Source organism: Choloepus didactylus, chromosome X (assembly GCF_015220235.1).
Source record: "Choloepus didactylus isolate mChoDid1 chromosome X, mChoDid1.pri, whole genome shotgun sequence".
Lineage (NCBI taxonomy): Eukaryota > Metazoa > Chordata > Mammalia > Pilosa > Megalonychidae > Choloepus > Choloepus didactylus.
In genome coordinates, this window is record NC_051334.1 from 128,640,910 (window position 1) to 128,652,733 (window position 11,824).

Sequence of the window (11,824 nt, forward strand, 5' to 3'; positions counted from 1 at the left end):
AGAGGAAAAAGTTGATGTGAAGCCAGTGAAGAGCAGACCTCACAGAGGACACAGCAGGATGCAAAACATTTAGTGACTTTACTTATATAGATACGGCCCCCCTGTTTAGTTTTGCTGCCTCTCTAGTATCGTGGATCCTTGCTCATGCAGGTTTTGGGACTTTATTTCCAGGAAAACAGTGTAATTTTTATAGTGCTCTTGCTTTCCTCTTCGAGTTCTTAGTGGCTAATTTGTAAAAACAGTCAAATTAGCCTCTCTGCCATTCAAAGTTAATCTTTATACCTGAAAGTATTAAGTGTAGTCTTCCTTGTTAATGAGTATCATTGTCACACTTACATTTCATTCCACTGTCAGAAAAGTGCTGATTTGACCAATGAAGAGAAAATGTATTGTTTGGGGAAACTCCTGGATTAATTTTGGGGGGAGTTTCATGTCATTTTTAGCAAAATTACATGCCAGGTTTTCAATGACATACCAAGGGAAGTAAGAGGATATTGATCATGAGTGTGATACAGAGTACTTTTCTGTGTATACCAGATTGCACTGCATGGAAAAAAGAAGTTGAATTCCATTAAAAAAAAAAGAGAGAGAGAGAAGAAAGACTTCAAATCAGAAACCTAACCTCAAAACTGGAAGAACTAGAAAAAGAAGAGCAAACTAAACCCAAAGGGAGCAGAATGGAGGAAATAACAAACATTAGAACAAAGATAAATCAGAGAATAAAAAAATAGAGAGAATCAACAAAACAAAAAGCTGGTTCTTTGAAAAAAATCAATAAAATTGACAAACATTTAGCTAGACTGATGAAGGAAAAAAGAGAAAGGACACAATTGACTAAAATCGGAAATTAAAACAGGGACATTACTATGAACCCCACTGAAATAAAAAGGACTGTATGCTAACAAATTAGATAACCTAGGTAAAATGGACAAATTCCTAGAAACACTCAAACCACCTTCATTGACTCAAGAAAAAGTAGAATATCTCAACAGACCAATTAAAAGTAAAGAGATTGAATCTGTAATCCAAAAACTCCCAACAAACAAAAAGTAGGACCAGGTAGCTTCACAGGAGAATTTTACCAAACATTCCAAGAAAAATTAATACCAATCTTGCTCAAGCTTGTCCAAAAAATTCATTTTGTGAGGCCAACATCAGCCTTGTAGCAAAGCCAGAAAAAGATACCACAAGAAAAGAAAATTGCAGGCCAATGTATCTTATGAATACAGATGCAAAATTCTCACAAAATACTAGAAAATGGAATCCAACAGCACATTAAAAGAATTCTACACCATGGTTAAGTGGGATTTACCCCACGTATGGAAGAGTGGTTCAGCATAAGGAAATACCTTAACATAATACACTACATTAATATAAAGAAGGATAAAAATCACATGATCATCTCAATTGACACAGAATAGGCATTTGACAAAATCTAGCACCCCTTCTTGATAAATATTAGAAAACTGGGAACAAAACTAATCTTCCTCAACATGATAAAGTACATGTATGAAAAACCCATAGCAAGCATCATACTCAATGGTGAAAGACTGAAAGGCCTCCCCATAGGATTAGGAACAGGATAAGCATGCCCACTGTCACTACATTGTACTGGAATTCCTAGCAAGAGAAGTTAGGTAAGAAAAATAAATAAAAGGCATCTAAATTGGAAAGGTGGAAGTAAAACTTTCCCTAACTGCAGATGATGTGATCTTATATTCCGAAAATCCTGAAAAATCTACAACAAATCGCCTAGAGCTAATAAGTGAGTTCAGCAAAGTGGCGAAGTAAAAGGTCAATGCCCCCAAATCAGTAGTGTTTCTGTACACTAGTAATGAACAGTCAGGAGAAGAAATCAAGAAAAGAATTCCATTTACAATAGCAACTAAAAGAATCAAATATTTAGGAATAAATCTAACCAAGGATGTAAAAGACTCATACACAGAAAACTACAAAACACTGCTAAAAAAATCAAAGAACACCTAAATAAATAGAAGGATATTCCACATTGATGCATTGGAAGACTAAATATTGTTAATATGTCTACCAAAAGCAATTTAAAAATTCAATGCAATCCCAATCAAAATTCCAACAACCTTCTATGCAAAAATGGAAAAGCCAATCATCAAATTTATATGTAAGGGTAAGTGGCCCCCAAAAGCCAAAGCCATTTTGAAAAAGAGAAAGAACATTGGGGGACTCACACTTCTCAAGAAAACCACAGTAATTAAAAGAGCATGGTACTGGTACACAAGAACAGACATATAGACTAATGGAATCGAATTGAGAGTTCAGAATCAACCCTAAAATTTATTTTTGATGATGGGGCAAAGACCATTTAATTAGGAAAGAATAATCTCATCAACAAATGGTGCTGGGAAAACTGGATCTCCATTTGCAAAACAATGAAGTTGGACCCCCTACCTCACACCATATACAAAAATCAATTCCAAATGAATCAAAGACCTAAATATAAGAACCAGTAATATAAGACTCCTAGAAGAAAATGTAGGGAAGCTTCTTTAGGTCCTTGTGTTAGGCAATGGTTTCCTAGACTTTACACCCAAAGCACAAGCAAAAAAAGAAAAACTAGATGAATGACCTCATCAAAATTAAAAACTTTTGCATGTCAAGGGCTTTTATCATGACAGTAAAATGTCAGCCAACACAGTGGCAGAAAATATTTGGAAACCACATATCTGATAAGGGTTTAATATCCAGAATTTATAAAGAAATCTTTCAATTCAACAACAAAATGACAAGCAACCCAATTAAAAAATGAGCAAAAGACTTGAGTAAACATTTCTCCAAAGAAATAAATGGCCAAAAAGCACATGAAAAAATGTCCAACATTATTAGCTGTTAGAGAAATGCAAGTCAAAACCACAATGAGATACCATTTCACACCCACTAGAATGGCTACTATTTTAAAAAACAGAAAATAGCAAATGTTGGAGAGGATGTGGAGAAATAGGAACACTCATTCACTGTGGGTGGGAATGTAAAATGATGCAACCACTGTGGAAAACAATTTGGCAGTTCCTCAAAAAGTTAAATACAGAATTACCGTATGACACAGCAATCCCACTACTAGGTACATACCTCCAAGAATTGAAAGCAGGGACTTGAACAAATACTTGCATGCCAAAGTTCATTGAGGCATTATTCATAATTGCCAAATGATGGAAGCAAGCCAAGTGTCCATCAACTGATGAATGGGTAAACAAAATGTGGTATATACGCAGTGGAATATTATTCAGTCATGAAACGGAATGAAGTCCTGATACATGAGTCAACCCAGATGAACCTTTAAGACATCATGCTGAGTAAAATAAGCCAGACACAAAAAGACAAATACTGTATGATCTCACTAGTATGAAATAATTAAAATAAGCAAATTCATAGAATCAGAATCTAGTATATAGTTTACCAGGGCTCAGTATGGGGTTAGAGAATAGAGAGTTAAGGCTTAAGATATACAGAGTTTCTGTTTGGATTGAGGGAAAAATTTTGGTGATGGATGGTGGTGATAGTAGCACACATTGTGAACATAATTAACAGCACTGAATTATATATTTGAATATGGTTACAAGGAGCAATATTAGCTTGTATATATGTTATAGAACAAATTAAAAAAAAAAAAACCCCATGTAACTGCACTACACAAACTACCCTAAGTTAACCATGGACTATAATATATTATAAAAATATATTTCATCAATTGTAACAAATGTTCCACACCAATGCAAGGTGTTAATAATAGGATGGCAAATAGGAATCCTGTATTTTATGCATGATTGTTCTGTAAACCCACAACTTTTCTAATAATAATTTTAAAAACTCTTAAAAATCTGCTATTTAGATTAAAAGCAGCCACAGACAATATATAAATGAATGGGCATGGCTGTCTTCCAATAAAGAAGTATACAACTCAATAAATCTTCAAAAATTGAACACTCCATGTAACTAGCACTGTATGTGTACAGTTTTTAATAGTTATTTTTAATGCAGTTTTATTGAGATTTATTCACACACCATACAGTCCATCCAAGGTGTACAATCAATGGCTCACAGTATAATCATATAGTAAGTATGCATTCCTTACCACAATCAATTTTAAAAACATTTTCATTACTAAAAAAAAGAAACCCAAAACATACCATACCCCTTATCCCACTCCTATTATTGACCCCCAGCACTACATTTGCTACTGTTGATGAAAGAATAATAAAACATTATGGTTAACTATAGTCCATAGTTTGCAATAGGTATATTTTCCCCATGTACCTGTCTATTATTAACTCCTTGTAATAGTGACATACATTTGTTCTAGTTCATGAAAGAACATTTTTACTATTTGTACTATTAATCACAGTCATCATCCACCACAGGGTTCACTCTGTTATACGGTCCCATGTTTTAACATCTAGCTTTCCTTCTAGTGACATACAGGACTCTAAAATTCTCCTTTCAACCACAATCACACACATAATTCAGTACTAATTATGGTGATTAATTACACTCACTGTAATGTGCTACCATCACCTCTATCCATTTCCAGACATTTAAATTCAACCTAGTTAAAAATTTTGCACACATTAAGCATCTGATCCCCATTCTCTAGCCTCATTCTATCTCCTGGTAACCTATATTCTAGATTTTATCTCTATGAGTTTACATATTATCATTAATTTATAAAGCTATTTGAAATTTTGCTATATGTTGGAGTTTGAGGTGCCAACCTGCCCAACCTCTCAAATTTGGAAAAAATAATTGAGTTACCTCCAGGAGGCAAGCAGATGGAGATAAAAATATCACTTTCATAATGTTAAAACTATTGAGGATACAACAGTTGAGGGCTGAGGGCCAAATGTGCTTGCTAGACTTCCTGTCTCCAACTCCTCCTAAGTATGATCCTTAAGATAGCCCATCTGAGTGAAAGCTTGAGTCTACAGACTCAACAAGGTCCAGTACCTCACATTGTCCCAGGGTGAAGGAGAAAGCCAAAGGAAGTGAATTCTTCGTGCTTATAGACCTTCAGTAGATTAGCTTCAACAATGATGGAACTGGATCAATGACTGTCATTCCCATACAGGCAGGTGCCTTATTTCTTTTCAGGTTAGGGCATGAGCAAGAGTGGTAGAGCAAGAGGCCAGGACAGTTCCTCTAGGACAGTTCCTCCACATGGAAATATAAGGTGTACTGTATTAACATTTTCCCTGACCTTATAGGTTCATATTTATTAAAATGTACATATAACCTTTAATATATTTTAAATATAAAAATATGATTAAACAGCATGCCTAATATAACTCCATTTTCATAAAATGGCTTAAATATACATATAAAATTGTGTCATATTATACATGCTATTTTATAATAGGCAAAATATGAAAATGATCTGGGTGATGTCTAGTTAGTAGAATTTCAACTTTCTTCTTTATGTCTTTTTTTTTACATTTTATTTTGAAATAAATTCAAAGTTATAGGAACAGTTGCAAAAACAATACAAACCCCATACACAGAACTCCAGCATTCCCTGACTCCCCCCCCCATACCCCGATCCACTAACTTTAACATGTTGTCAGACTGCTATTCTTTCCCTCTCTCCCTCCCACCCTCCCTCCCTCTCTCCCTATCTATCATCCATCATCTGTTGCTCTATCTTCTGAACATATGATAGCTAGCTGCACACATCCTTGAACAAACACTATAATTCACATATACAATTCCCATGAACAAGAACATTATTTTATGCAATCCCATTAAGTGCAGCTAAGAAGTACAAGAGATTCAACGATGATACAAAGCTTACATTCTATATTTCCTTTTCCTTATGTCTCAACTGTGTCCCTTTGAGCCACCTGTCCTCTATCCTCCAATCCCATCCAAGTTCATCCTTGGCATTCAGTCATCATCTATTTAGACTGTCTTTTTTTTTGTTTCAGTTGTGGAAACATATATACAGCCTAAATCTTCCCATTCCACCCCCTCCCTAGCCTTCCATTAGTGGGATTAATCACATTTAGAATGTTGTAATGCTATCACCTTCCTATCTTCCATTACTAGAAATTTCCCTTCACCTCAAACAGCAACCCTACACTCATTTCTTAACTCCCCATTGCCCCTTCCCCCCACTTCTCATAACCCCTACTCTACTTTTCATCTCTATGGTCATATTCTCTGATACTTTCTTTGTGTTTACTGTGGGGCTTAAATTTAACCTCTTAAATCTATAACAATCTTGTTTTTCTTTGATACCAACTTAACTTCAATAGGCCATGTAAACTATGTACCTATACTCCTCCATTCCCCCACCTTTATATAGTTCTTGTCAAAAATTACATATTTTACATTGAGTTCAAAACCACTGATTTGTCATTATAGTTTGTGTATTTTATACCATGTAGGAAGTAAATAGTGGAGTTACAAATCAAAAATTATTGACTTCTGTTTGTATTCCACTGCAGTCAGAGATTGTGCTTTGAATATGTTCAATTGTTGTTTTTTTTTTTTTTTTTAATTTATTGAGGCTTGTTTTATGTCCCAGCTTATGGTCCATTCTGGAGAAAGATCCGTGATCACTAGAGAAAAATGAGTGTCCTGGTGATTTGGGATGTAAGGTTCTATATATGTCTGTTAAAATTCTCTACATCTCTTTCTCCTTTCTTTGTTTCTCTGTCAGTAGGGCTCCTTTAGTATCTGAAGTAGGGCAGGTCTTTTATTGGCAAAATCTCTCAGCATTTGTTTATCTGTGAAAAATTTTAGCTCTCCCTCAAATTTGAAGGAGAGTTTTGCTGGATAAAGTATTCTTGGCTGGAAATTTTTCTCTCTCAGAATTTTAAATATGTCATGCCACTGCCTTCTCACCTCCATGGTGGCCGCTGAGTAGTCACTACTTTGTCTTATGTTGTTTCCTTTGTATGTGGTGAGTTGCTTTTCTCTTACTGCTTTCAGAACTTGCTCCTTCTCTTCAGTATTTGACATTCTGATCAGAATATGTCTTGGAGTGGGTTTATTTGGATTTATTCTATTAGGCGTTCGCTGGGCATTTATGCTTTGTGTATTTATATTGTGTAGAAGGTTTGGGAAGTTTTCCCCAACAATTTCTTTGAATACTCTTTCTAGACCTTTACCCTTCTCTTCCCCTTCTGGGACACCAATGAGTCTTAAATTTGGACATTTTATTTTATCTATCATATCCCTGAGATCCTTTTCAATTTTTTTGATTTTTTCTCCATTCTTTCTTTTGTTCTTTCATTTTCTGTTCTGTGGACCTCTAGGACACTGAGTCATTGTTCAACTTCCTCTAATCTTGTATTATGAGTATCCCGAGTATTTTTAATTTGGCCAACAATTTCTTTTATTTCCATAAGATCTTCTATTTTTTTATTTAATCTTGCAATTTCTTCTTTATGCTCTTCTAGGGTCTTCTTTATGTCCCTTTTATCCTGTTCCATGGTCTTCATGTCTTTTATATCCTGTGCCATGTTTTGATTCCTCAATTGTGATTGTTTGATTAATTGTGCCAAGTATTGTGTCTCTTCTGATATTTTGATTTGGGTGTTTGGGATTGGGTTCTCCATAGCGTCTGGTTTTATCACATGCATTAAGATTTTCCATTGTTTTTGGCCTCTTGGCATTTGCTTTGCTTGATAGGGTTCTTTCAAGTTGTTAAAAAAAAATACCAATCTAATTTTCCAGAAATACAAGTTGGTGGCGTACACTTTCTCCAACTAACCAGCAGATGGCGTCTGTGAGTCACCTATACCCCTCAAGTCAGTTCTCCCCAACTCTGTCTCTGTGGTGTGTGGGGAAATGTTTTTTGTGGGGTTCAGTTGGTGAACTCAGTTTGCGTTTGTTGTTGGAGCTGTCCGCCCTGAACGTAGTGCATGTGTCTGGGTGGTCAGGGAAGCAGGGCAGCTTTAATATTCAAACCTCCCAGGTGTTCCTGGAGATTCAAGGCCACTGCAAGAGTCTAAGCCTTCATTTCAGTTTTGCCCTAGACCCTCTCTGTCGCTGACCCACAAACCACCAGCATTGACGTAGCGTCCCTGGGTTTTCCAAGCGGGCCCCCCCTTCTCAGCTGTGATCTTCCAGGACCTCTTCTGAGGGAAGGCTGTGCTACGTCACTAGTGCGCGTCATCCCTCAAGGGAAGCCCCGGACTGCTGGGCCGTGCAGGGGCGCTCTCTGCCTGATGCAAAGATTAGCCTATAATTCCTGACTGGTGTAAGTTCTGAATGAAAGGCAAGTAGTAGAGCTGGGCCCCAACCCTTTCCTCTTAGAGAAGGTAGATGCCCTAGGGGGAGGTTATTAGCATTTCAATGGTCTCTCTCTGCCTGTGCTATACCCTTGTCTGGGTCACAGAACTGGGAACTGAAAATGGCTGAGGCTTTCTCCACTGAGTCGAAAAAGGAACAGAGCTAGTCTGAGGCGACCCTCTGGCTCTCCAAGGTCAGTCATCTCCCAAAGCCTCTGTCTACTTGTTGGGGATTCATACCTTGTAGTGAGCAGTTCACACTCACTAACTAAAACCCCAGTTGGAGCTCAGCTGAGCTATATTTGCTCGCTGGGAGAAAGCGTCTCTCTCTGGCACCACGAGGCTTTGTAGCTCGGGCTGTGGGGGAGGGGGTCTCCCGATTTGGATCTGCAGTTCTTACTTACAGATTTTATGCTGCGATCTCGGGCATTTCTCCCAATTCAGGTTGATGTATGATGAGTGGACGGTCACGTTTGTCCCCCTGCAGTTATTCCAGATTATTTACTGGTTGTTTCTGGTTTTTTTTTTTCAGTTGTTCCAGGGGGACTACTTAGCTTCCACTCCTCTCTATGCTGCCATCTTAGATCCGCCTCTTCTTTATATCTTATAACAGACTGTATTCTGCCTTGCCCAGACTCCCTTCTGTTGCACATATCCTTCAGCTGCTGTGAATGCTGGCAACTAAGTGTTCATAGTTGCATTCTTCTCCAGAGGATTGCCCTTGGTCAATAAGAGCTATCCTTCCCGGAAATATCTAGGAGGCTGCAACAAACCCTGTGCCTTCCAGAGGAGATCCTCCACTTAAGACTGTTTGATAAGGGAATACAAAAACCCAGCCTCTTACCTCAAGGTTGGATAACACTGTGGAACAATTTACCCTCAAGAGCTCTTGTAGACAACAGGCTGGTGATGGACTTCAGCTGAAACTACATCTTTTCTCAGTTTCTTTCCTTGTCTGTCATGCTTCCTTCATATCCTCACATGTTTCTTTGAGAGCACACCAATAAAGTACTTGCACAAGCAGTCGAGCTTCAGTCCCTGCTTCTGCATACCTAACATGTACCCAGTATTTTTCCCTTTCTTCAATTCAGCATTTGTAGGATCCTTTTCCAGTCTTTACCTTCCTCCAGAATTCTGAACAGGTGAGAATTGCCCTTTTTATTGCTGAATCTCCAGGGAGAAGTTTTCAGTAGCTCTCTAACATTGCCATGTTGATGACATCACTCCTATATCTGTAGAGTTTTGATTCTGAAGTTGGGTAGTGGGTATGTGAGTGTTGGTTATATTATTTTTATTCTTTATTTGCCTGATTTTTTTTTAACTCCAGAAGGACCCTAAATGGTTTGACAAGCAATCCTTTATTTTTTAAATTCCCAATCAATGAAAAATAGGCTATTTGGGAAAAATGAGTTAAAAACCATAAATGCTACAAGTTACAATATGCCATTTGTCACTTTATGTCATTTTAATGAATAGTATACTATCAAAGTATGAAGAATTGTATTGACTTGGATCAAATGGAAGGGAATTTAATGTATATTGGGGGCAATCCTGCCCTTTTTCTTCCACAGCCACCTTCCAGCACAATCCTGAATTTCCACAAAGGGGATTCTGTTGCCTGTTGCCCTGTCCCCTTTCACTTAACCACTAGACTGGTTAAGAACCTGGGCTCAAGGTTATTTTAGCTTGGGTGCTACTGATGCTGCCCTCTACTGGGCGAAGACTTTCTTTGTAGATGACTAACTACATTCCTTTTCTGCTCTCAATCTAGGCAATCACCGATTTATAAACAGGGTGTGCATGTTGAAATCCATTGTTTAAAGGTTGCCTGCATTTTTTTTCCATAAACAGGAGCAACGTTTTGCACGGTGGTTGGGCCCCAGGGTCATCCTCCCAAATCCATAAAGTAATTAAAAACTGTCCATGTGTCTATGGAAAATGGTTTCAATTTGAATCAAGTGTTCACCAAGTATATACTATGTGCAAGGCACTGCAATGGCTACAAATCTGATTTAGACAGAATCCTTGTCTCTAAGTACCATTTAGAGGGGCACACACAGAGAACAGTAAAGATCTAAAAGAGGAAGATAACACATCCGGGGAGTAGAAATCATGGAAGGCTTTAAGAAAACAGTGGAATTTGAGATGAATGATGGCAGTAAAGGGAGTAAGATGTTTCAAGGAGAAGGAACAACAGAAGCAAAGTCCTGGGAGTAAGAAAATTTGGGATGTGGTATGGAAATGGCAAATAATCCCTCTTGATGTGCCACAGTATTAAGGGAGAATCCAGGTACATAACTTGTGGGTCCCAGGCTATCCTTGACACCAGGAACAAGGACAATCTCCTTCTCCTACTCCCTATTAGGAGCTGGACAATGATTCCCCCAGTTCAGAGGAGGCAGGGTGAAGGGGTGAAGATGGGGACTCCAGGGGGTGTAATGCTGTGAGTTGCTGGCAAAAGGACTCTGGGATATAGAATAGCTTCATGGATTTGGAGGAGAAACCCTGGGTGAGGGCTGAGGAAATGAGCAGAAGCTGGAGAACAGAGCCCAGAATGCCCCCTCTTTCCCCCATTTTGCCTCCCTTCTTTTTTCTCCTCTCCTTCACCTCTGGCAAGCCCAAAGACTGACACTGAAAGGGCACGAAGAGGTGAGGTGAGGAAACTTTGATGGTATCGGGACTGGCAGGGTAGGTCATGGTTCCCTTTTCTCTCTTTTTCTTCCCATTGACTCTGCCGTCCACTGCTGGGAGGGGTTGTGGTGTTGCGGGTGGGTGGTAAAGTAAGAGTAGCTAGTGGAAAACAGTGGCTGAAAGATTTTCCCTTCATTTGTCTTCCATTTTTGGAAGCTGGCCTTTGTCACTGCTGGCTCTGCCAGGTCCCAGGCCCTGGACCTGCCATGAGGAAGAAATGGAGAAGGAGGTGGGTATCTTCTAGCCTTACAGCCAGGATGGCAGTTCCTAGGTGGCAGAAATGCACAGTTAGGCATACATCATACATTTAGGCATACAACAAACTAGAGGCTCCCTGCCACTTTCTACTACTTAAGTGTAAGGGAAAATTTATTACTAATTTCATACCATTCTCTGGGTAGGAGGCTAGCATAACCTATGAACACCAGAGAGGCTAGGGAGGCATGGCTTTTCAAACTCAATTTGATACCAGTAATAATAATGATAAAACAGCAAGCATTGTTGAGGGAATGCTACGTAGCAGGCACTGAATATTCCTTACCTCATTTAATCCTCACAGTACAAGCAGTGCAGATACAAGCTCTGAGATCAAGCCAATCTGAGTTTGAGTCCTAGGTCTGTCACTTATTAACTCAAGCACAGTGCATGATACAGAGTAAGAATTCAATAAATATATAACAAATATTAATCAATTAATCAAATATTAATCAATGCTATTCAATTTACATTAACAATTAATGGTCATAAATATTAAAATGGGTGTATATACAATCTTGTAAAGCAGGTAGTATTATCTTCATCTTATAGAGGAGGAAATTGAGGCCCAGAGAAGCTAAGGAATCTGTTCAAGTTTACACAGCTAGCAAGTGGCA